The sequence below is a fragment of the Schistocerca piceifrons genome, chromosome 2, assembly GCF_021461385.2.
Source record: "Schistocerca piceifrons isolate TAMUIC-IGC-003096 chromosome 2, iqSchPice1.1, whole genome shotgun sequence".
In the NCBI taxonomy this organism is placed as follows: Eukaryota; Metazoa; Arthropoda; class Insecta; order Orthoptera; family Acrididae; genus Schistocerca; species Schistocerca piceifrons.
In genome coordinates this window covers 95,178,835-95,204,070 of record NC_060139.1, presented here as the reverse complement: position 1 = coordinate 95,204,070, position 25,236 = coordinate 95,178,835, and the positions used below count along the sequence as shown (strand labels likewise).

The window sequence follows — 25,236 nt, the reverse complement described above, 5'->3', positions numbered from 1 at the left end:
GTCACGAACAATCCGCCCACTACGTAGCGTTCTGTGTCAGCACGCAGTTTTCGACAGTACTCTGTGTCCATAGCTGTTTTCATAGCTAGGCTGCTTCCAGCACAAAGCATCCGCCATACGAAAGTGGCTGTTTCGCGATTTTGATTACCTGATCCTTCGACATCACTTCATGTACGAATACTGGCAAGAATTCTCGCTACATTCGAAGGTGCTCCTTCCACTTCCAGCCTACTTGGTTGCTTCATTAGCCACGCAAACACTTCCTGAGGACCATACGTGTAATGACATCGCATCTTATGGGCTTAATTACATGATACCACTGAATTTAAGAGCGCTACAGGCATCCGGTTCCATGGTGTAATGGTTAGCACTCTGGACTTTGAATCCAGCGATCCGAGTTCGAGTCTCGGTGGAACCTGACGCTGTGTTTTGCGATCGTTTCTAGAAATGTGTACGAGCCGGTGGTTGGAATTGTATATGCAGAAATTTAACTAGGATCATGAAATGCAAAATGTTAATAGCAGTCCACACGTGAATGGGGAGCGCTCCAAATGCTTATGCTTTTGCTACTAGGATTAATAACGGGACGTAAGGGGTTCAACTGCGAGAAGACGACCTCAGCTGTTCCTCCCCGCAGGAAAGACATCTCACCGTTTTGGGTGCTGCATGCGCATGCATTTACCAAACTTGCATGCGATGTACTAGTTCCTGGGGAACGAATAGAATCGTTGTACGTGCCAGTCTTTACGTATAGATATAAGTAAGCGGAGACGGCTTAATCCTGCCACGTAGATTGCCTTCCATAAAGCGCACCTGAGAGTCTCATGGGCCGGTGGCCCGACATGCAGTTTGTCCTGCTGCATGGCTTACTTTCAGAGACTCGCAAGTTTATCGTAGTGCTGGGTTGTCGCGAAAGTGAAAAGTAGGGCCTGTCCGGGATTTGAACCCGGGACCTCCTGCACCCAAAGCAGGAATCATACCCCTAGACCAACAGGCCGCACAAGTAAGCAAGTCTGCACCCCGCCACCTACTGAGATCTTGCCGCACTTGCTAGTTGCAGCATCCTAGCTGGACCATATTCTCAAAGAGGTTTCTTAATCTGACACCTACGACATGCGCTGTGCTGAACACCAGTGTATGTGAATGCTGAAAGAGCTGCTTGAGTTGTGTGACAGTATTTCGACCGTGTGTAGTGCAAATGTTATCGTGTCACGAACAATCCGCCCACTACGTAGCGTTCTGTGTCAGCACGCAGTTTTCGACAGTACTCTGTGTCCATAGCTGTTTTCATAGCTAGGCTGCTTCCAGCACAAAGCATCCGCCATACGAAAGTGGCTGTTTCGCGATTTTGATTACCTGATCCTTCGACATCACTTCATGTACGAATACTGGCAAGAATTCTCGCTACATTCGAAGGTGCTCCTTCCACTTCCAGCCAGTTCCGCTTTAGACGCCGTGCAGTGTGGACGTGCCTAGTCTTCCGCTCCGCCGTAGCGTTACGTATAGTGGACTATCGTTTTTGTTACGTGTTGTGTTGCAACTTCTGAGAGTATTTCTCCGTCGTTGTTTCGTACCTTGTGTTACTTTCTGTCCTTATTTCAGTGTTTTTTGTGTAGCGGTTTCGACCGCATATTTTGAAAATGTCGTCCCAGGTTATTCCTCGTCAGGCTACAGTTAGTTTTGCTTTTGACAAGTCAACCCGCCATGTGCAACCTAGTTCTCTTGAGATTCATGATTGGTTGGTAGATACCTTTGGTGTTCATTCGGATCAGGTGCACACTGCTTATTTTGATACCGAACTGTATGTTTTCTTTGTTAAGTTTATGGACCCACTTCAGGTTGATAAAATTCTTTCTAAATATGGTCATCAAGTTCTCTTTCGGCATCGGGATGATTCTGTAAGTACCGTGCTGCTTTCCAATGCTTCCATCACGTATACCAATGTTCGTGTTTACAACCTTCCACCGGAGGTGGATAATGTCTATCTTAAGGAGGGTCTACAGAAGTATGGTGATGTAAAGAGCATTCGCCTTGAACGCTGGTCAAGCCAACATCGCCTGCAATGTTACAGTGGTATTCGTTCAGTCGAAATGCACGTTAAGCAGAATATTCCATCTCACCTGCAGATCGGTGGATATCGTGTCCATGTAACATATAGTGGTCAGGTTGGCACCTGTTTTTTGTGCAATGAAAGTGGTCACGTGCGTACCGACTGTCCGCGGAGAGTTTTTGTTTTAAAAAATTCTCTCGAACAGCGTCGCAAGTTAACGGTCGCTGACCTCGTTGCAGGTGGTTCTGCTCTTGGTGTAGCACAGTCCAGTGGTAGTAGCGCCCCGCCACAGGTTTTGCGCACCCCTGATACAGAATTTCCTCCTTTGCGTGCTAAATCTGATGTTGTTCCGTCTGTCCCTCAGGTGGGTGTGCCACTTTTGAATAATAAGAGGCGTCGCCCACACGATGGAAATAGTACGGATGAGGATCTCCCTGAGATGCCCCAGTCCGAGCGACCGGCATCCTCCGAGCCACTGTGTACTGTAGCTGCTCCCTGCCCTCCTGAGGTAGCGGTTCCGGTGGCGGCTGCTGGCGCCCCTCCGGCCTCCGACGCAGCTTCTCTCGAGTCGGGTCGTCGGTCGGGCCTGTTGGCGCCGTCTTCCGAACCGACTTCGATGTCACAACAAGTGGAGCCGCGACAACTTCCTGCTTCGCTGCCCCATACCTCTGCCAGCGGAGCTGCTCCGCTTCCTTCCAACTCTGCGGCCTCGGACCTTCCTGCTCACGTTTCGCCTCCGTGCAGTCCATGTTTGCCGGAAGCTAGTGCAGGTGTTGACCATTCCGTTTTGTCGGATGTTTCCCCCGCGACCCCGGATCCCGCATGTGGACCGGCGCGGGTGGTGTCGGATACAGAACTTGACCCTCCTACGTCACCGGCGGCTGAAGTTTCCTTGCCCGTCAGCCGACGCAAGTTACGCGTTCAGCCGAACGTTAATGCTGTTCGTAAAAAACCGAAACGTAAGGGATCCGCGGAACGGGGTAGCAGTCCCCCTCCCTCGGATGCCTCCGTCACCCCTGCTATGGACTGTGACGCTGGTGCGTCGGTGTAGGTGATTTGTTTTCTCGCTTTTCTCTCTATGGTTCAAGCATACACCTTTCTTACCTTAAATGTTAACCGTATTGAGTCCGACGTTCGCATTGCCTCTTTGCGGCAGTTTATTTACGACGCCTGTGCGGACGTAGTGTTTTTGCAGAAAGTGTTGTTTTCTGATCTCTCTCTACCTGGATTTCAAACTGTTTTTAATGTCGCGCCGGAATATTCAACAGGAACTGCTCTTTTCTTTCGAGAGGGCATTCCTATTACTGACATTGAATTCCTTGACTCTGGCCGTGGGATTGGTTGTCGTCTTTTTGATCTCCGCCTCGTTGTTTTGTATGCCCCCTCTGGTTCGGGTCACACTGTGGCTCGATCGCGCTTTTATAAAGAAGAGCTTATTTATCTTTTGCGCCAGAGTCCTCGGAGTCTCCTGCTCGGAGGCGATTTTAATTGTGTTTTACGCCCTGCAGACCAGTCCCCCAATTTTAATTACTGCCGTGATTTACATGACTTAGTTCGTACGATGCATCTGCGTGATGTTTGGGAACACAAATATCCAACCCTGGTGAAATATACGTTTTTTACCGCGTCCTCATGCAGTAGACTCGACAGATTCTATTTATCTGATTTTTTATGTGATAAAATTCTTTCTGTCGATGTTATTCCTACTAGTTTTTCTGACCATTGTGCTTTTACTGCAACTGTAAATCTTAGTCGCCAACCTGCAAAACTTTATCGTTCCCAGTGGATGTTAAATGTTTCCCACCTTGCCGACAGTGCTATGGATGATGTTATCAGTGGCGTGTGGGAGCGATGTCTTCGCTCTGTCCCGCGATACCCCTCCTTGCTGGTTTGGTGGACTGCGTTTGCCAAGCCCAAGATTCGTCAGACTTTGATTTTCTACTGTGCTGCTAGGACGCGTGATTTTAAGAACACGTATGAATATTACTACTCTGTCCTGCGTGAACTATATGACGCGGCGGGTACCTCTCCACTGCGGATCCATGATGTTCGTCGTATTAAAGCCAAGCTCTTGAGCCTTAAACGACGACAGATGGATGGTCTGCGAGTTAAGTCGAAACCTCACTCTCTTGTTGAAGGTGAACTGACATCCTTGTACCACCTGCTACGGCATCAGACTCGTCGTCGTCGCTCCTTCATCTCTTCTCTTACGGTGGATGATGGGCGACAGCTTAGTGCACAGGAGGAAATGGTTCGTGCTCTTCATCAGTATTACACTAGTCTCTATTCTGCCGATGATTCTGGTGAGTCTCTTTCGGATGATGTCTTTGGGGATCTAACTGCGACGATCGCGCCTGACGCGAACGGCGAATTTCTCCGGGAGTTCCAGGTAGATGATGTTTTCGATTTTATTGCTCGCTCTCCGTCCAGTAAATCGCCGGGTCCAGACGGCCTGCCTAAAGAATTTTATCTCCGTTTTTGGCCTCTTTTGGGTGGCATTTTTACGCAGATTTTAAATGAGATTGTCAGAGGGATGGATGTGCCTGCCGATTTTAAAGTAGGGAAAATTGTTTTAATTCCGAAGTCCTCTGGTCGTTTATCTGCTGCCAATCTTCGTCCGCTCACATTGCTGAATTTTGACTATAAGACAGCTGCTAGAGCGCTCAATAGCCGGCTGTCTTCTCTGCTTCGGGGTGTGATTGGTGCACATCAATGTTGTTTTCATGATAGATCTATTCTGACACCAGTAGCCGAATATCGGGATGTTGTCTCGGTTGCGGCGGTTACAAACGTACATTGTGCCTTTGCCTTCCTTGATTTTTATAAGGCTTTTGATCACGTCAGTCATGTGTTTTTAGATCGTGTTTTAGGTACAATAGGTTTTAACGCTTCATCACGTGGTGTTCTTGGCAATTTGTACAGGGGAATAACAGCTCGGGTGTCTGTCAATGGGCAGCTGACGCCGCCCATTGCTATCCGCCGCGGAGTGCCTCAGGGTAGTCCGCTCTCTATGTCTTTATTCGTTTTGTCCCTGGAACCGCTGCTTCGGACTACTGCTCTCAAGCTTCAGGGTATGTCCCTCTCTGGTGGGAAGCTCTCGGTTAAGGCATATGCGGATGATGTCGTTGTTCTCCTCCGTCAACGAGATGATATCCCGTTGTTGAAAGGGGCAGTTGATGCATACTGTCGTGTCTCTGGAGCGCGTCTCAATCAGGGTAAATGTAAGTTCCTTGATATTCGAGGATTTCGCGATGCTGACGTCCCTTGGGCCACTTTTGTCGATCGCCATACGTCCTTGGGGATTATCATTGATCGGTGTCCTCTAAAAATGGCGGCTCTCAATTGGAAATCTGTCACCGAGAAGATACAGGGGGCTCTGATGGTCCATGAGCAGCGCTCTGCTACCATTTTGCAAAAAGTCCGAATTTTAGACACCTACGTCCTATGTAAAGCTTATTATGTTGCTCAGCTGTTCCCACTTCCCATGATGGTGGCGAAAAGGTTGCGCCAATTGTCTAGCAGGTTTATATGGAAGGGCCATCTATTCAAGTTACGTTACGAGGTAATGACGAAACCGCGTCTCTCCGGAGGCTTGGGCCTCTCTGACATTACTCGCAAGGCGTCTGCTTTGTACGTCCGCCGAACGACTCTAATTGTTACGCAAGAAGTGACTTCAATTACATCCAGGCTTTTTACTGTTGTGCGTCCGGCGAGCCTTGCTCCACCTGTCGATGTCGGACGCCTAAATTTTAAGTTGAAACACATTCGGGAATTTTACATTGCGGTGAGTTCCCTCGGTGACGTCTTCTTGCGGCGACCGGTGCCAACGACCAAGAGCTTGATTGCCCGCTGGGAGGGGCTGGCCAGTCCCAATCCAATAGAACTGGCGTCTCCATCTGTGTCCTGGAGGAACGTCTGGAAGAACGTTAGTCTGCCGATCCACTCTATGGCCGTGGCGTCCACGTGGTATAGGGTAATAAATAATTTGGTTCCCACCAATGTACGACTGCACCGTATTGGTCTTTCTGACACGGACACCTGTACTCGGTGTGGTCTCCTGGATACCCTTGAACATCGATTCACCTGCTGTGGGCACCTTGCTAATTGGCGTTGGCTCAGGAAACAACTTGCTTTTGTCACTAGGTCTGCTGAAGCCGCTTATACTATTGACATCATCGTCCGGCCCGATTCTTCCTTTTTTCCGCGGACGAAGCTCCATACCGTCATGTGGTTGATTGGCCATTTCGTACATTTTGTCAACAGTTGTCATGAAGAGGATGGACACCTAGCGTTTCGGCAGTACATGCTTACTGCTTACTGGCAGCGCTTGCGATTGCCAGGCCTCCGAGATGATTTTGCCAATATGCTTAGCCTGACATTTGAAAGAGAGGGTGTTGGCTAAGGTCACCTGTGTGAGCCATTTTCTTTTATACTGTTTCTGAATTTGCCGCCTTTATGTATGTTTCTTCTCTACACCAGGACTGAAGTTTTCGTGTTTTAACTTTTATTTCAGTAAGCAGTCTACATTATATAGTCATGTTTTAGGATTTTAATTTCAGTACTGTACTTCTTTTGAAGTGGCTGTGTGGTGGATATTCTTTAATATTTTTTTCAATAGATATATTCGTTCGAGTGGTAGAGTGTCTGCTTCAAAAAAAAAAAAAAAAAAAAAAAAAAAAAAAGTGGCTAGGATACCTGGCTTTCACCCAGGAGGCCCGGGTTCGATTCCCGGTACCGGAACGGAATTTTTCGGCAAAAGTCACGACAAGTTTTGACCCTGCGAAAGGCTGTTTCACGTCCTCCTCGCATTATAGCTACTGGTTCATAAACGTCAGCTGAAAACAGTCGAGAGAAACGGGCACGCAATGAAATTACTACGAGCAGCGGAATAAAGGGAGAAGAGACGCTGGTCCACTGTTGGACTGCTACCATAGAAATGTTACATGGCAATACGCAGAACAATTCCCGAGGCCCGTTAGCTCAGTCGGTTAGAGCGTCGTGCTAATAACGCGAAGGTCGTGGGTTGGATCCCCCCAAGGGCCACTACGATTTCACTCTTTCAAAAAGGCAACGCCGATTTCGGCGGGGAAGTATGGTAACAAAGAAGTCGTCACATTGTGTGGGAGCTGATAGGGGACCAGAACGCGACTTGTCGGGACGCGCTAAAACACTTCACTGGTCACAGCACGGTGAACACAAAGTTTCTCGTCCGATCACCGCTACTGCGCGAAGCTGGGCGTTGTCAGTGCTTGGGCGGGTGACCGCCTGCGAACACAGGGCACTGCCGACGGTTTCAATTCGTATTTCTCTTTCCTCTTCGGTTTCGGAGCTGCAGCGCTATTCGGTCAAGGGCACTGGCGCCACGTTTTGCCTCTCGGTATGCCAAGTCGCGCCGTGCGGCCACAGTGAAATGAAGGAGCGTGTTGTAAAATTTTCAACAAAGAAAAAAAAAAAAAAAAAAGAAATGTACTAGTAATAAAACTGAATTTGTCTGACAGAACATGTAACATCAGATAATACATGATAACAGGCAGCAGGTATTTACTTGAGGCATAAGTAATGTGGTGGCCGCCTCGCCATACCTCTCTCAGTCGTTTCGCGTGCTTGTCCTCTTGATATAGGCCGATTGGAGAGCGTCAGCTCTCGCGTCAGTAATATAAATAAAAAAAAAAAAAAAAAAAAATGGTGTAATGGTTAGCACTCTGGACTTTGAATCCAGCGATCCGAGTTCGAGTCTCGGTGGAACCTGACGCTGTGTTTTGCGATCGTTTCTAGAAATGTGTACGAGCCGGTGGTTGGAATTGTATATGCAGAAATTTAACTAGGATCATGAAATGCAAAATGTTAATAGCAGTCCACACGTGAATGGGGAGCGCTCCAAATGCTTATGCTTTTGCTACTAGGATTAATAACGGGACGTAAGGGGTTCAACTGCGAGAAGACGACCTCAGCTGTTCCTCCCCGCAGGAAAGACATCTCACCGTTTTGGGTGCTGCATGCGCATGCATTTACCAAACTTGCATGCGATGTACTAGTTCCTGGGGAACGAATAGAATCGTTGTACGTGCCAGTCTTTACGTATAGATATAAGTAAGCGGAGACGGCTTAATCCTGCCACGTAGATTGCCTTCCATAAAGCGCACCTGAGAGTCTCATGGGCCGGTGGCCCGACATGCAGTTTGTCCTGCTGCATGGCTTACTTTCAGAGACTCGCAAGTTTATCGTAGTGCTGGGTTGTCGCGAAAGTGAAAAGTAGGGCCTGTCCGGGATTTGAACCCGGGACCTCCTGCACCCAAAGCAGGAATCATACCCCTAGACCAACAGGCCGCACAAGTAAGCAAGTCTGCACCCCGCCACCTACTGAGATCTTGCCGCACTTGCTAGTTGCAGCATCCTAGCTGGACCATATTCTCAAAGAGGTTTCTTAATCTGACACCTACGACATGCGCTGTGCTGAACACCAGTGTATGTGAATGCTGAAAGAGCTGCTTGAGTTGTGTGGCAGTATTTCGACCGTGTGTAGTGCAAATGTTATCGTGTCACGAACAATCCGCCCACTACGTAGCGTTCTGTGTCAGCACGCAGTTTTCGACAGTACTCTGTGTCCATAGCTGTTTTCATAGCTAGGCTGCTTCCAGCACAAAGCATCCGCCATACGAAAGTGGCTGTTTCGCGATTTTGATTACCTGATCCTTCGACATCACTTCATGTACGAATACTGGCAAGAATTCTCGCTACATTCGAAGGTGCTCCTTCCACTTCCAGCCTACTTGGTTGCTTCATTAGCCACGCAAACACTTCCTGAGGACCATACGTGTAATGACATCGCATCTTATGGGCTTAATTACATGATACCACTGAATTTAAGAGCGCTACAGGCATCCGGTTCCATGGTGTAATGGTTAGCACTCTGGACTTTGAATCCAGCGATCCGAGTTCGAGTCTCGGTGGAACGTGACGCTGTGTTTTGCGATCGTTTCTAGAAATGTGTACGAGCCGGTGGTTGGAATTGTATATGCAGAAATTTAACTAGGATCATGAAATGCAAAATGTTAATAGCAGTCCACACGTGAATGGGGAGCGCTCCAAATGCTTATGCTTTTGCTACTAGGATTAATAACGGGACGTAAGGGGTTCAACTGCGAGAAGACGACCTCAGCTGTTCCTCCCCGCAGGAAAGACATCTCACCGTTTTGGGTGCTGCATGCGCATGCATTTACCAAACTTGCATGCGATGTACTAGTTCCTGGGGAACGAATAGAATCGTTGTACGTGCCAGTCTTTACGTATAGATATAAGTAAGCGGAGACGGCTTAATCCTGCCACGTAGATTGCCTTCCATAAAGCGCACCTGAGAGTCTCATGGGCCGGTGGCCCGACATGCAGTTTGTCCTGCTGCATGGCTTACTTTCAGAGACTCGCAAGTTTATCGTAGTGCTGGGTTGTCGCGAAAGTGAAAAGTAGGGCCTGTCCGGGATTTGAACCCGGGACCTCCTGCACCCAAAGCAGGAATCATACCCCTAGGCCAACAGGCCGCACAAGTAAGCAAGTCTGCACCCCGCCACCTACTGAGATCTTGCCGCACTTGCTAGTTGCAGCATCCTAGCTGGACCATATTCTCAAAGAGGTTTCTTAATCTGACACCTACGACATGCGCTGTGCTGAACACCAGTGTATGTGAATGCTGAAAGAGCTGCTTGAGTTGTGTGGCAGTATTTCGACCGTGTGTAGTGCAAATGTTATCGTGTCACGAACAATCCGCCCACTACGTAGCGTTCTGTGTCAGCACGCAGTTTTCGACAGTACTCTGTGTCCATAGCTGTTTTCATAGCTAGGCTGCTTCCAGCACAAAGCATCCGCCATACGAAAGTGGCTGTTTCGCGATTTTGATTACCTGATCCTTCGACATCACTTCATGTACGAATACTGGCAAGAATTCTCGCTACATTCGAAGGTGCTCCTTCCACTTCCAGCCTACTTGGTTGCTTCATTAGCCACGCAAACACTTCCTGAGGACCATACGTGTAATGACATCGCATCTTATGGGCTTAATTACATGATACCACTGAATTTAAGAGCGCTACAGGCATCCGGTTCCATGGTGTAATGGTTAGCACTCTGGACTTTGAATCCAGCGATCCGAGTTCGAGTCTCGGTGGAACGTGACGCTGTGTTTTGCGATCGTTTCTAGAAATGTGTACGAGCCGGTGGTTGGAATTGTATATGCAGAAATTTAACTAGGATCATGAAATGCAAAATGTTAATAGCAGTCCACACGTGAATGGGGAGCGCTCCAAATGCTTACGCTTTTGCTACTAGGATTAATAACGGGACGTAAGGGGTTCAACTGCGAGAAGACGACCTCAGCTGTTCCTCCCCGCAGGAAAGACATCTCACCGTTTTGGGTGCTGCATGCGCATGCATTTACCAAACTTGCATGCGATGTACTAGTTCCTGGGGAACGAATAGAATCGTTGTACGTGCCAGTCTTTACGTATAGATATAAGTAAGCGGAGACGGCTTAATCCTGCCACGTAGATTGCCTTCCATAAAGCGCACCTGAGAGTCTCATGGGCCGGTGGCCCGACATGCAGTTTGTCCTGCTGCATGGCTTACTTTCAGAGACTCGCAAGTTTATCGTAGTGCTGGGTTGTCGCGAAAGTGAAAAGTAGGGCCTGTCCGGGATTTGAACCCGGGACCTCCTGCACCCAAAGCAGGAATCATACCCCTAGACCAACAGGCCGCACAAGTAAGCAAGTCTGCACCCCGCCACCTACTGAGATCTTGCCGCACTTGCTAGTTGCAGCATCCTAGCTGGACCATATTCTCAAAGAGGTTTCTTAATCTGACACCTACGACATGCGCTGTGCTGAACACCAGTGTATGTGAATGCTGAAAGAGCTGCTTGAGTTGTGTGACAGTATTTCGACCGTGTGTAGTGCAAATGTTATCGTGTCACGAACAATCCGCCCACTACGTAGCGTTCTGTGTCAGCACGCAGTTTTCGACAGTACTCTGTGTCCATAGCTGTTTTCATAGCTAGGCTGCTTCCAGCACAAAGCATCCGCCATACGAAAGTGGCTGTTTCGCGATTTTGATTACCTGATCCTTCGACATCACTTCATGTACGAATACTGGCAAGAATTCTCGCTACATTCGAAGGTGCTCCTTCCACTTCCAGCCTACTTGGTTGCTTCATTAGCCACTCAAACACTTCCTGAGGACCATACGTGTAATGACATCGCATCTTATGGGCTTAATTACATGATACCACTGAATTTAAGAGCGCTACAGGCATCCAGTTCCATGGTGTAATGGTTAGCACTCTGGACTTTGAATCCAGCGATCCGAGTTCGAGTCTCGGTGGAACCTGACGCTGTGTTTTGCGATCGTTTCTAGAAATGTGTACGAGCCGGTGGTTGGAATTGTATATGCAGAAATTTAACTAGGATCATGAAATGCAAAATGTTAATAGCAGTCCACACGTGAATGGGGAGCGCTCCAAATGCTTATGCTTTTGCTACTAGGATTAATAACGGGACGTAAGGGGTTCAACTGCGAGAAGACGACCTCAGCTGTTCCTCCCCGCAGGAAAGACATCTCACCGTTTTGGGTGCTGCATGCGCATGCATTTACCAAACTTGCATGCGATGTACTAGTTCCTGGGGAACGAATAGAATCGTTGTACGTGCCAGTCTTTACGTATAGATATAAGTAAGCGGAGACGGCTTAATCCTGCCACGTAGATTGCCTTCCATAAAGCGCACCTGAGAGTCTCATGGGCCGGTGGCCCGACATGCAGTTTGTCCTGCTGCATGGCTTACTTTCAGAGACTCGCAAGTTTATCGTAGTGCTGGGTTGTCGCGAAAGTGAAAAGTAGGGCCTGTCCGGGATTTGAACCCGGGACCTCCTGCACCCAAAGCAGGAATCATACCCCTAGACCAACAGGCCGCACAAGTAAGCAAGTCTGCACCCCGCCACCTACTGAGATCTTGCCGCACTTGCTAGTTGCAGCATCCTAGCTGGACCATATTCTCAAAGAGGTTTCTTAATCTGACACCTACGACATGCGCTGTGCTGAACACCAGTGTATGTGAATGCTGAAAGAGCTGCTTGAGTTGTGTGACAGTATTTCGACCGTGTGTAGTGCAAATGTTATCGTGTCACGAACAATCCGCCCACTACGTAGCGTTCTGTGTCAGCACGCAGTTTTCGACAGTACTCTGTGTCCATAGCTGTTTTCATAGCTAGGCTGCTTCCAGCACAAAGCATCCGCCATACGAAAGTGGCTGTTTCGCGATTTTGATTACCTGATCCTTCGACATCACTTCATGTACGAATACTGGCAAGAATTCTCGCTACATTCGAAGGTGCTCCTTCCACTTTCAGCCTACTTGGTTGCTTCATTAGCCACGCAAACACTTCCTGAGGACCATACGTGTAATGACATCGCATCTTATGGGCTTAATTACATGATACCACTGAATTTAAGAGCGCTACAGGCATCCGGTTCCATGGTGTAATGGTTAGCACTCTGGACTTTGAATCCAGCGATCCGAGTTCGAGTCTCGGTGGAACCTGACGCTGTGTTTTGCGATCGTTTCTAGAAATGTGTACGAGCCGGTGGTTGGAATTGTATATGCAGAAATTTAACTAGGATCATGAAATGCAAAATGTTAATAGCAGTCCACACGTGAATGGGGAGCGCTCCAAATGCTTATGCTTTTGCTACTAGGATTAATAACGGGACGTAAGGGGTTCAACTGCGAGAAGACGACCTCAGCTGTTCCTCCCCGCAGGAAAGACATCTCACCGTTTTGGGTGCTGCATGCGCATGCATTTACCAAACTTGCATGCGATGTACTAGTTCCTGGGGAACGAATAGAATCGTTGTACGTGCCAGTCTTTACGTATAGATATAAGTAAGCGGAGACGGCTTAATCCTGCCACGTAGATTGCCTTCCATAAAGCGCACCTGAGAGTCTCATGGGCCGGTGGCCCGACATGCAGTTTGTCCTGCTGCATGGCTTACTTTCAGAGACTCGCAAGTTTATCGTAGTGCTGGGTTGTCGCGAAAGTGAAAAGTAGGGCCTGTCCGGGATTTGAACCCCGGAACCTCCTGCACCCAAAGCAGGAATCATACCCCTAGACCAACAGGCCGCACAAGTAAGCAAGTCTGCACCCCGCCACCTACTGAGATCTTGCCGCACTTGCTAGTTGCAGCATCCTAGCTGGACCATATTCTCAAAGAGGTTTCTTAATCTGACACCTACGACATGCGCTGTGCTGAACACCAGTATATGTGAATGCTGAAAGAGCTGCTTGAGTTGTGTGACAGTATTTCGACCGTGTGTAGTGCAAATGTTATCGTGTCACGAACAATCCGCCCACTACGTAGCGTTCTGTGTCAGCACGCAGTTTTCGACAGTACTCTGTGTCCATAGCTGTTTTCATAGCTAGGCTGCTTCCAGCACAAAGCATCCGCCATACGAAAGTGGCTGTTTCGCGATTTTGATTACCTGATCCTTCGACATCACTTCATGTACGAATACTGGCAAGAATTCTCGCTACATTCGAAGGTGCTCCTTCCACTTCCAGCCTACTTGGTTGCTTCATTAGCCACGCAAACACTTCCTGAGGACCATACGTGTAATGACATCGCATCTTATGGGCTTAATTACATGATACCACTGAATTTAAGAGCGCTACAGGCATCCGGTTCCATGGTGTAATGGTTAGCACTCTGGACTTTGAATCCAGCGATCCGAGTTCGAGTCTCGGTGGAACGTGACGCTGTGTTTTGCGATCGTTTCTAGAAATGTGTACGAGCCGGTGGTTGGAATTGTATATGCAGAAATTTAACTAGGATCATGAAATGCAAAATGTTAATAGCAGTCCACACGTGAATGGGGAGCGCTCCAAATGCTTATGCTTTCGCTACTAGGATTAATAACGGGACGTAAGGGGTTCAACTGCGAGAAGACGACCTCAGCTGTTCCTCCCCGCAGGAAAGACATCTCACCGTTTTGGGTGCTGCATGCGCATGCATTTACCAAACTTGCATGCGATGTACTAGTTCCTGGGGAACGAATAGAATCGTTGTACGTGCCAGTCTTTACGTATAGATATAAGTAAGCGGAGACGGCTTAATCCTGCCACGTAGATTGCCTTCCATAAAGCGCACCTGAGAGTCTCATGGGCCGGTGGCCCGACATGCAGTTTGTCCTGCTGCATGGCTTACTTTCAGAGACTCGCAAGTTTATCGTAGTGCTGGGTTGTCGCAAAAGTGAAAAGTAGGGCCTGTCCGGGATTTGAACCCGGGACCTCCTGCACCCAAAGCAGGAATCATACCCCTAGACCAACAGGCCGCACAAGTAAGCAAGTCTGCACCCCGCCACCTACTGAGATCTTGCCGCACTTGCTAGTTGCAGCATCCTAGCTGGACCATATTCTCAAAGAGGTTTCTTAATCTGACACCTACGACATGCGCTGTGCTGAACACCAGTGTATGTGAATGCTGAAAGAGCTGCTTGAGTTGTGTGACAGTATTTCGACCGTGTGTAGTGCAAATGTTATCGTGTCACGAACAATCCGCCCACTACGTAGCGTTCTGTGTCAGCACGCAGTTTTCGACAGTACTCTGTGTCCATAGCTGTTTTCATAGCTAGGCTGCTTCCAGCACAAAGCATCCGCCATACGAAAGTGGCTGTTTCGCGATTTTGATTACCTGATCCTTCGACATCACTTCATGTACGAATACTGGCAAGAATTCTCGCTACATTCGAAGGTGCTCCTTCCACTTCCAGCCTACTTGGTTGCTTCATTAGCCACGCAAACACTTCCTGAGGACCATACGTGTAATGACATCGCATCTTATGGGCTTAATTACATGATACCACTGAATTTAAGAGCGCTACAGGCATCCGGTTCCATGGTGTAATGGTTAGCACTCTGGACTTTGAATCCAGCGATCCGAGTTCGAGTCTCGGTGGAACCTGACGCTGTGTTTTGCGATCGTTTCTAGAAATGTGTACGAGCCGGTGGTTGGAATTGTATATGCAGAAATTTAACTAGGATCATGAAATGCAAAATGTTAATAGCAGTCCACACGTGAATGGGGAGCGCTCCAAATGCTTATGCTTTTGCTACTAGGATTAATAACGGGACGTAAGGGGTTCAACTGCGAGAAGACGACCTCAGCTGTTCCTCCCCGCAGGAAAGACATCTCACCGTTTTGGGTGCTGCATGCGCATGCATTTACCAAACTTGCATGCGATGTACTAGTTCCTGGGGAACGAATAGAATCGTTGTACGTGCCAGTCTTTACGTATAGATATAAGTAAGCGGAGACGGCTTAATCCTGCCACGTAGATTGCCTTCCATAAAGCGCACCTGAGAGTCTCATGGGCCGGTGGCCCGACATGCAGTTTGTCCTGCTGCATGGCTTACTTTCAGAGACTCGCAAGTTTATCGTAGTGCTGGGTTGTCGCGAAAGTGAAAAGTGGGGCCTGTCCGGGATTTGAACCCGGGACCTCCTGCACCCAAAGCAGGAATCGTACCCCTTTTTTTTTTTTTTTTTTTTGTTTTCTTTTTTTTTTTTTTTTTTTTATCACGTCTGCTTTACACGCAGAAGGTCCCCGGTTCGATCCCGGGCGGGAACACAACAATTTTAATCTATATTTCGGATTTCATTTCCGAGATGACCTCACGTCCGCGTATGCAGAGACAAGCAATGTCGTATGCTAGACGGATAGGGCGTCATTTTACTGTCAAATACTGTTGCTCTCTTATTGCACCGGTATTTGGTAACTGAGAACGCCCCTAGCTCCATTATGGCTGGCAAAATTTATAATCCGGTTCTTCTGGGCTACTTCAAGTGCGCTTGCTACTGGCTTTCCTGAGCTCACCCTACTCGCCTTGTCACAGCTCTGTCAAAGTGTGATGCTAACTAATAATGAGAAACTCTTAGCCACGCTCAATCTTACATGCCACCCCTTGGTTGTTGCCGTCGCTAGTAAGATGAGGGTAGACTGTCGCACAATTAAGCTGAATCTCCACTCACGGTGCACATATTCCGCAAAGACAACCTTGTTTTCCGTTGCATGCAAAATTACCGTCTGCGTTTCTATCGAATTCCACCTACGTACTTTACTGGTGCCGCATTCTTGTTATATCCACGTGCTATAACAGGCGTCTACTCTTCATTGAGGAGCTGCAACCGGGACTGAGTTCCACCTACTCTTCAGCACGGTCAAAATGGCAGGGCTCGTCCGGGATTTGAACCCGGGACCTCCTGCACCCAAAGCAGGAATCATACCCCTTTTTTTTTTTTTTTTTTTGTTTTCGCTAGTAAGCTGAGGGTAGACTGTCGCACAATTAAGCTGAATCTCCACTCACGGTGCACATATCCCGCAAAGACAACCTTGTTTTCCGTTGCATGCAAAATTACCGTCTGCGTTTCTACCGAATTCCACCTACGTACTTTACTGGTGCCGCATTCTTGTTATATCCACGTGCTATAACAGGCGTCTACTCTTCATTGAGGAGCTGCAACCGGGGCTGAGTTCCACCTACTCTTCAGCACGGTCAAAACGGCAGGGCTCGTCCGGGATTTGAACCCGGGACCTCCTGCACCCAAAGCAGGAATCATACCCCTTTTTTTTTTTTTTTTTTTTCGCAGAGCAATTCCATTGGCGTCGCATCAAAACGAATACCTGCCGAAACCCGGGATCGAACCAGGGACCTTTAGATCTTCAGTCTAACGCTCTCCCAACTTTTTTTTTTTTTTTTTTTTTTTTTTTTTTGAAGCAGACAATCTACCACTCGAACGAATATATCTATTGAAAAAAAATATTAAAGAATATCCACCACACAGCCACTTCAAAAGAAGTACAGTACTGAAATTAAAATCCTAAAACATGACTATATAATGTAGACTGCTTACTGAAATAAAGGTTAAAACACGAAAACTTCAGTCCTGGTGTAGAGAAGAAACATACATAAAGGCGGCAAATTCAGAAACAGTATAAAAGAAAATGGCTCACACAGGTGACCTTAGCCAACACCCTCTCTTTCAAATGTCAGGCTAAGCATATTGGCAAAATCATCTCGGAGGCCTGGCAATCGCAAGCGCTGCCAGTAAGCAGTAAGCATGTACTGCCGAAACGCTAGGTGTCCATCCTCTTCATGACAACTGTTGACAAAATGTACGAAATGGCCAATCAACCACATGACGGTATGGAGCTTCGTCCGCGGAAAAAAGGAAGAATCGGGCCGGACGATGATGTCAATAGTATAAGCGGCTTCAGCAGACCTAGTGACAAAAGCAAGTTGTTTCCTGAGCCAACGCCAATTAGCAAGGTGCCCACAGCAGGTGAATCGATGTTCAAGGGTATCCAGGAGACCACACCGAGTACAGGTGTCCGTGTCAGAAAGACCAATACGGTGCAGTCGTACATTGGTGGGAACCAAATTATTTATTACCCTATACCACGTGGACGCCACGGCCATAGAGTGGATCGGCAGACTAACGTTCTTCCAGACGTTCCTCCAGGACACGGATGGAGACGCCAGTTCTATTGGATTGGGACTGGCCAGCCCCTCCCAGCGGGCAATCAAGCTCTTGGTCGTTGGCACCGGTCGCCGCAAGAAGACGTCACCGAGGTAACTCACCGCAATGTAAAATTCCCGAATGTGTTTCAACTTAAAATTTAGGCGTCCGACATCGACAGGTGGAGCAAGGCTCGCCGGACGCACAACAGTAAAAAGCCTGGATGTAATTGAAGTCACTTCTTGCGTAACAATTAGAGTCGTTCGGCGGACGTACAAAGCAGACGCCTTGCGAGTAATGTCAGAGAGGCCCAAGCCTCCGGAGAGACGCGGTTTCGTCATTACCTCGTAACGTAACTTGAAAAGATGGCCCTTCCATATAAACCTGCTAGACAATTGGCGCAACCTTTTCGCCACCATCATGGGAAGTGGGAACAGCTGAGCAACATAATAAGCTTTACATAGGACGTAGGTGTCTAAAATTCGGACTTTTTGCAAAATGGTAGCAGAGCGCTGCTCATGGACCATCAGAGCCCCCTGTATCTTCTCGGTGACAGATTTCCAATTGAGAGCCGCCATTTTTAGAGGACACCGATCAATGATAATCCCCAAGGACGTATGGCGATCGACAAAAGTGGCCCAAGGGACGTCAGCATCGCGAAATCCTCGAATATCAAGGAACTTACATTTACCCTGATTGAGACGCGCTCCAGAGACACGACAGTATGCATCAACTGCCCCTTTCAACAACAGGATATCATCTCGTTGACGGAGGAGAACAACGACATCATCCGCATATGCCTTAACCGAGAGCTTCCCACCAGAGAGGGACATACCCTGAAGCTTGAGAGCAATAGTCCGAAGCAGCGGTTCCAGGGACAAAACGAATAAAGACATAGAGAGCGGACTACCCTGAGGCACTCCGCGGCGGATAGCAATGGGCGGCGTCAGCTGCCCATTGACTGACACCCGAGCTGTTATTCCCCTGTACAAATTGCCAAGAACACCACGTGATGAAGCGTTAAAACCTATTGTACCTAAAACACGATCTAAAAACACATGACTGACGTGATCAAAAGCCTTATAAAAATCAAGGAAGGCAAAGGCACAATGTACGTTTGTAACCGCCGCAACCGAGACAACATCCCGATATTCGGCTACTGGTGTCAGAATAGATCTATCATGAAAACAACATTGATGTGCACCAATCACACCCCGAAGCAGAGAAGACAGCCGGCTATTGAGCGCTCTAGCAGCTGTCTTATAGTCAAAATTCAGCAATGTGAGCGGACGAAGATTGGCAGCAGATAAACGACCAGAGGACTTCGGAATTAAAACAATTTTCCCTACTTTAAAATCGGCAGGCACATCCATCCCTCTGACAATCTCATTTAAAATCTGCGTAAAAATGCCACCCAAAAGAGGCCAAAAACGGAGATAAAATTCTTTAGGCAGGCCGTCTGGACCCGGCGATTTACTGGACGGAGAGCGAGCAATAAAATCGAAAACATCATCTACCTGGAACTCCCGGAGAAATTCGCCGTTCGCGTCAGGCGCGATCGTCGCAGTTAGATCCCCAAAGACATCATCCGAAAGAGACTCACCAGAATCATCGGCAGAATAGAGACTAGTGTAATACTGATGAAGAGCACGAACCATTTCCTCCTGTGCACTAAACTGTCGCCCATCATCCACCGTAAGAGAAGAGATGAAGGAGCGACGACGACGAGTCTGATGCCGTAGCAGGTGGTACAAGGATGTCAGTTCACCTTCAACAAGAGAGTGAGGTTTCGACTTAACTCGCAGACCATCCATCTGTCGTCGTTTAAGGCTCAAGAGCTTGGCTTTAATACGACGAACATCATGGATCCGCAGTGGAGAGGTACCCGCCGCGTCATATAGTTCACGCAGGACAGAGTAGTAATATTCATACGTGTTCTTAAAATCACGCGTCCTAGCAGCACAGTAGAAAATCAAAGTCTGACGAATCTTGGGCTTGGCAAACGCAGTCCACCAAACCAGCAAGAAGGGGTATCGCGGGACAGAGCGAAGACATCGCTCCCACACGCCACTTATAACATCATCCATAGCACTGTCGGCAAGGTGGGAAACATTTAACATCCACTGGGAACGATAAAGTTTTGCAGGTTGGCGACTAAGATTTACAGTTGCAGTAAAAGCACAATGGTCAGAAAAACTAGTAGGAATAACATCGACAGAAAGAATTTTATCACATAAAAAATCAGATAAATAGAATCTGTCGAGTCTACTGCATGAGGACGCGGTAAAAAAACGTATATTTCACCAGGGTTGGATATTTGTGTTCCCAAACATCACGCAGATGCATCGTACGAACTAAGTCATGTAAATCACGGCAATAATTAAAATTGGGGGACTGGTCTGCAGGGCGTAAAACACAATTAAAATCGCCTCCGAGCAGGAGACTCCGAGGACTCTGGCGCAAAAGATAAATAAGCTCTTCTTTATAAAAGCGCGATCGAGCCACAGTGTGACCCGAACCAGAGGGGGCATACAAAACAACGAGGCGGAGATCAAAAAGACGACAACCAATCCCACGGCCAGAGTCAAGGAATTCAATGTCAGTAATAGGAATGCCCTCTCGAAAGAAAAGAGCAGTTCCTGTTGAATATTCCGGCGCGACATTAAAAACTGTTTGAAATCCAGGTAGAGAGAGATCAGAAAACAACACTTCCTGCAAAAACACTACGTCCGCACAGGCGTCGTAAATAAACTGCCGCAAAGAGGCAATGCGAACGTCGGACTCAATACGGTTAACATTTAAGGTAAGAAGGGTGTATGCTTGAACCATAGAGAGAAAAGCGAGAAAACAAATCACCTACACCGACGCACCAGCGTCACAGTCCATAGCAGGGGTGACGGAGGCATCCGAGGGAGGGGGACTGCTACCCCGTTCCGCGGATCCCTTACGTTTCGGTTTTTTACGAACAGCATTAACGTTCGGCTGAACGCGTAACTTGCGTCGGCTGACGGGCAAGGAAACTTCAGCCGCCGGTGACGTAGGAGGGTCAAGTTCTGTATCCGACACCACCCGCGCCGGTCCACATGCGGGATCCGGGGTCGCGGGGGAAACATCCGACAAAACGGAATGGTCAACACCTGCACTAGCTTCCGGCAAACATGGACTGCACGGAGGCGAAACGTGAGCAGGAAGGTCCGAGGCCGCAGAGTTGGAAGGAAGCGGAGCAGCTCCGCTGGCAGAGGTATGGGGCAGCGAAGCAGGAAGTTGTCGCGGCTCCACTTGTTGTGACATCGAAGTCGGTTCGGAAGACGGCGCCAACAGGCCCGACCGACGACCCGACTCGAGAGAAGCTGCGTCGGAGGCCGGAGGGGCGCCAGCAGCCGCCACCGGAACCGCTACCTCAGGAGGGCAGGGAGCAGCTACAGTACACAGTGGCTCGGAGGATGCCGGTCGCTCGCACTGGGGCATCTCAGGGAGATCCTCATCCGTACTATTTCCATCGTGTGGGCGACGCCTCTTATTATTCAAAAGTGGCACACCCACCTGAGGGACAGACGGAACAACATCAGATTTAGCACGCAAAGGAGGAAATTCTGTATCAGGGGTGCGCAAAACCTGTGGCGGGGCGCTACTACCACTGGACTGTGCTACACCAAGAGCAGAACCACCTGCAACGAGGTCAGCGACCGTTAACTTGCGACGCTGTTCGAGAGAATTTTTTAAAACAAAAACTCTCCGCGGACAGTCGGTACGCACGTGACCACTTTCATTGCACAAAAAACAGGTGCCAACCTGACCACTATATGTTACATGGACACGATATCCACCGATCTGCAGGTGAGATGGAATATTCTGCTTAACGTGCATTTCGACTGAACGAATACCACTGTAACATTGCAGGCGATGTTGGCTTGACCAGCGTTCAAGGCGAATGCTCTTTACATCACCATACTTCTGTAGACCCTCCTTAAGATAGACATTATCCACCTCCGGTGGAAGGTTGTAAACACGAACATTGGTATACGTGATGGAAGCATTGGAAAGCAGCACGGTACTTACAGAATCATCCCGATGCCGAAAGAGAACTTGATGACCATATTTAGAAAGAATTTTATCAACCTGAAGTGGGTCCATAAACTTAACAAAGAAAACATACAGTTCGGTATCAAAATAAGCAGTGTGCACCTGATCCGAATGAACACCAAAAGTATCTACCAACCAATCATGAATCTCAAGAGAACTAGGTTGCACATGGCGGGTTGACTTGTCAAAAGCAAAACTAACTGTAGCCTGACGAGGAATAACCTGGGACGACATTTTCAAAATATGCGGTCGAAACCGCTACACAAAAAACACTGAAATAAGGACAGAAAGTAACACAAGGTACGAAACAACGACGGAGAAATACTCTCAGAAGTTGCAACACAACACGTAACAAAAACGATAGTCCACTATACGTAACGCTACGGCGGAGCGGAAGACTAGGCACGTCCACACTGCACGGCGTCTAAAGCGGAACTGTACCCCTAGACCAACAGGCCGCACAAGTAAGCAAGTCTGCACCCCGCCACCTACTGAGATCTTGCCGCACTTGCTAGTTGCAGCATCCTAGCTGGACCATATTCTCAAAGAGGTTTCTTAATCTGACACCTACGACATGCGCTGTGCTGAACACCAGTGTATGTGAATGCTGAAAGAGCTGCTTGAGTTGTGTGACAGTATTTCGACCGTGTGTAGTGCAAATGTTATCGTGTCACGAACAATACGCCCACTACGTAGCGTTCTGTGTCAGCACGCAGTTTTCGACAGTACTCTGTGTCCATAGCTGTTTTCATAGCTAGGCTGCTTCCAGCACAAAGCATCCGCCATACGAAAGTGGCTGTTTCGCGATTTTGATTACCTGATCCTTCGACATCACTTCATGTACGAATACTGGCAAGAATTCTCGCTACATTCGAAGGTGCTCCTTCCACTTCCAGCCTACTTGGTTGCTTCATTAGCCACGCAAACACTTCCTGAGGACCATACGTGTAATGACATCGCATCTTATGGGCTTAATTACATGATACCACTGAATTTAAGAGCGCTACAGGCATCCGGTTCCATGGTGTAATGGTTAGCACTCTGGACTTTGAATCCAGCGATCCGAGTTCGAGTCTCGGTGGAACCTGACGCTGTGTTTTGCGATCGTTTCTAGAAATGTGTACGAGCCGGTGGTTGGAATTGTATATGCAGAAATTTAACTAGGATCATGAAATGCAAAATGTTAATAGCAGTCCACACGTGAATGGGGAGCGCTCCAAATGCTTATGCTTTTGCTACTAGGATTAATAACGGGACGTAAGGGGTTCAACTGCGAGAAGACGACCTCAGCTGTTCCTCCCCGCAGGAAAGACATCTCACCGTTTTGGGTGCTGCATGCGCATGCATTTACCAAACTTGCATGCGATGTACTAGTTCCTGGGGAACGAATAGAATCGTTGTACGTGCCAGTCTTTACGTATAGATATAAGTAAGCGGAGACGGCTTAATCCTGCCACGTAGATTGCCTTCCATAAAGCGCACCTGAGAGTCTCATGGGCCGGTGGCCCGACATGCAGTTTGTCCTGCTGCATGGCTTACTTTCAGAGACTCGCAAGTTTATCGTAGTGCTGGGTTGTCGCGAAAGTGAAAAGTAGGGCCTGTCCGGGATTTGAACCCGGGACCTCCTGCACCCAAAGCAGGAATCATACCCCTAGACCAACAGGCCGCACAAGTAAGCAAGTCTGCACCCCGCCACCTACTGAGATCTTGCCGCACTTGCTAGTTGCAGCATCCTAGCTGGACCATATTCTCAAAGAGGTTTCTTAATCTGACACCTACGACATGCGCTGTGCTGAACACCAGTGTATGTGAATGCTGAAAGAGCTGCTTGAGTTGTGTGACAGTATTTCGACCGTGTGTAGTGCAAATGTTATCGTGTCACGAACAATCCGCCCACTACGTAGCGTTCTGTGTCAGCACGCAGTTTTCGACAGTACTCTGTGTCCATAGCTGTTTTCATAGCTAGGCTGCTTCCAGCACAAAGCATCCGCCATACGAAAGTGGCTGTTTCGCGATTTTGATTACCTGATCCTTCGACATCACTTCATGTACGAATACTGGCAAGAATTCTCGCTACATTCGAAGGTGCTCCTTCCACTTCCAGCCTACTTGGTTGCTTCATTAGCCACTCAAACACTTCCTGAGGACCATACGTGTAATGACATCGCATCTTATGGGCTTAATTACATGATACCACTGAATTTAAGAGCGCTACAGGCATCCAGTTCCTTGGTGTAATGGTTAGCACTCTGGACTTTGAATCCAGCGATCCGAGTTCGAGTCTCGGTGGAACCTGACGCTGTGTTTTGCGATCGTTTCTAGAAATGTGTACGAGCCGGTGGTTGGAATTGTATATGCAGAAATTTAACTAGGATCATGAAATGCAAAATGTTAATAGCAGTCCACACGTGAATGGGGAGCGCTCCAAATGCTTATGCTTTTGCTACTAGGATTAATAACGGGACGTAAGGGGTTCAACTGCGAGAAGACGACCTCAGCTGTTCCTCCCCGCAGGAAAGACATCTCACCGTTTTGGGTGCTGCATGCGCATGCATTTACCAAACTTGCATGCGATGTACTAGTTCCTGGGGAACGAATAGAATCGTTGTACGTGCCAGTCTTTACGTATAGATATAAGTAAGCGGAGACGGCTTAATCCTGCCACGTAGATTGCCTTCCATAAAGCGCACCTGAGAGTCTCATGGGCCGGTGGCCCGACATGCAGTTTGTCCTGCTGCATGGCTTACTTTCAGAGACTCGCAAGTTTATCGTAGTGCTGGGTTGTCGCGAAAGTGAAAAGTAGGGCCTGTCCGGGATTTGAACCCGGGACCTCCTGCACCCAAAGCAGGAATCGTACCCCTAGACCAACAGGCCGCACAAGTAAGCAAGTCTGCACCCCGCCACCTACTGAGATCTTGCCGCACTTGCTAGTTGCAGCATCCTAGCTGGACCATATTCTCAAAGAGGTTTCTTAATCTGACACCTACGACATGCGCTGTGCTGAACACCAGTGTATGTGAATGCTGAAAGAGCTGCTTGAGTTGTGTGACAGTATTTCGACCGTGTGTAGTGCAAATGTTATCGTGTCACGAACAATACGCCCACTACGTAGCGTTCTGTGTCAGCACGCAGTTTTCGACAGTACTCTGTGTCCATAGCTGTTTTCATAGCTAGGCTGCTTCCAGCACAAAGCATCCGCCATACGAAAGTGGCTGTTTCGCGATTTTGATTACCTGATCCTTCGACATCACTTCATGTACGAATACTGGCAAGAATTCTCGCTACATTCGAAGGTGCTCCTTCCACTTCCAGCCTACTTGGTTGCTTCATTAGCCACGCAAACACTTCCTGAGGACCATACGTGTAATGACATCGCATCTTATGGGCTTAATTACATGATACCACTGAATTTAAGAGCGCTACAGGCATCCGGTTCCATGGTGTAATGGTTAGCACTCTGGACTTTGAATCCAGCGATCCGAGTTCGAGTCTCGGTGGAACGTGACGCTGTGTTTTGCGATCGTTTCTAGAAATGTGTACGAGCCGGTGGTTG

At 48.2% G+C, this 25,236-nt stretch overlaps 20 non-coding genes across 20 annotated transcripts; 11 read left to right on the top strand and 9 right to left on the bottom strand.

Annotated features, from left to right (window-relative positions):
* The first annotated feature begins 346 nt into the window (after nucleotides 1-346).
* Trnaq-uug lies at nucleotides 347-418 on the top strand. The gene has a single exon. It is a non-coding gene; the product is annotated as a tRNA-Gln (tRNA).
* Nucleotides 419-925: 507 nt separating this feature from the next.
* Trnap-ugg lies at nucleotides 926-997 on the bottom strand. The gene has a single exon. It is a non-coding gene; the product is annotated as a tRNA-Pro (tRNA).
* A 6,022-nt stretch (nucleotides 998-7,019) lies between these two features.
* Nucleotides 7,020-7,093, top strand: Trnai-aau. The gene has a single exon. It is a non-coding gene; the product is annotated as a tRNA-Ile (tRNA).
* Nucleotides 7,094-8,305: 1,212 nt separating this feature from the next.
* Nucleotides 8,306-8,377, bottom strand: Trnap-ugg. Its single transcript has one exon. It is a non-coding gene; the product is annotated as a tRNA-Pro (tRNA).
* A 557-nt stretch (nucleotides 8,378-8,934) lies between these two features.
* Trnaq-uug lies at nucleotides 8,935-9,010 on the top strand. The gene has a single exon. It is a non-coding gene; the product is annotated as a tRNA-Gln (tRNA).
* A 503-nt stretch (nucleotides 9,011-9,513) lies between these two features.
* Nucleotides 9,514-9,585, bottom strand: Trnap-ugg. Its single transcript has one exon. It is a non-coding gene; the product is annotated as a tRNA-Pro (tRNA).
* A 557-nt stretch (nucleotides 9,586-10,142) lies between these two features.
* On the top strand, nucleotides 10,143-10,218 carry Trnaq-uug. Its single transcript has one exon. It is a non-coding gene; the product is annotated as a tRNA-Gln (tRNA).
* Nucleotides 10,219-10,721: 503 nt separating this feature from the next.
* Trnap-ugg lies at nucleotides 10,722-10,793 on the bottom strand. The gene has a single exon. It is a non-coding gene; the product is annotated as a tRNA-Pro (tRNA).
* A 557-nt stretch (nucleotides 10,794-11,350) lies between these two features.
* Trnaq-uug lies at nucleotides 11,351-11,422 on the top strand. Its single transcript has one exon. It is a non-coding gene; the product is annotated as a tRNA-Gln (tRNA).
* Nucleotides 11,423-11,929: 507 nt separating this feature from the next.
* Nucleotides 11,930-12,001, bottom strand: Trnap-ugg. The gene has a single exon. It is a non-coding gene; the product is annotated as a tRNA-Pro (tRNA).
* A 557-nt stretch (nucleotides 12,002-12,558) lies between these two features.
* Nucleotides 12,559-12,630, top strand: Trnaq-uug. The gene has a single exon. It is a non-coding gene; the product is annotated as a tRNA-Gln (tRNA).
* Nucleotides 12,631-13,137: 507 nt separating this feature from the next.
* Nucleotides 13,138-13,210, bottom strand: Trnap-ugg. Its single transcript has one exon. It is a non-coding gene; the product is annotated as a tRNA-Pro (tRNA).
* Nucleotides 13,211-13,767: 557 nt separating this feature from the next.
* On the top strand, nucleotides 13,768-13,843 carry Trnaq-uug. Its single transcript has one exon. It is a non-coding gene; the product is annotated as a tRNA-Gln (tRNA).
* Nucleotides 13,844-14,346: 503 nt separating this feature from the next.
* On the bottom strand, nucleotides 14,347-14,418 carry Trnap-ugg. Its single transcript has one exon. It is a non-coding gene; the product is annotated as a tRNA-Pro (tRNA).
* A 557-nt stretch (nucleotides 14,419-14,975) lies between these two features.
* Trnaq-uug lies at nucleotides 14,976-15,047 on the top strand. Its single transcript has one exon. It is a non-coding gene; the product is annotated as a tRNA-Gln (tRNA).
* Nucleotides 15,048-22,698: 7,651 nt separating this feature from the next.
* Trnaq-uug lies at nucleotides 22,699-22,770 on the top strand. Its single transcript has one exon. It is a non-coding gene; the product is annotated as a tRNA-Gln (tRNA).
* Nucleotides 22,771-23,277: 507 nt separating this feature from the next.
* Nucleotides 23,278-23,349, bottom strand: Trnap-ugg. The gene has a single exon. It is a non-coding gene; the product is annotated as a tRNA-Pro (tRNA).
* A 557-nt stretch (nucleotides 23,350-23,906) lies between these two features.
* On the top strand, nucleotides 23,907-23,978 carry Trnaq-uug. The gene has a single exon. It is a non-coding gene; the product is annotated as a tRNA-Gln (tRNA).
* A 507-nt stretch (nucleotides 23,979-24,485) lies between these two features.
* Nucleotides 24,486-24,557, bottom strand: Trnap-ugg. Its single transcript has one exon. It is a non-coding gene; the product is annotated as a tRNA-Pro (tRNA).
* Nucleotides 24,558-25,114: 557 nt separating this feature from the next.
* Trnaq-uug lies at nucleotides 25,115-25,190 on the top strand. The gene has a single exon. It is a non-coding gene; the product is annotated as a tRNA-Gln (tRNA).
* Nucleotides 25,191-25,236: the final 46 nt, after the last annotated feature.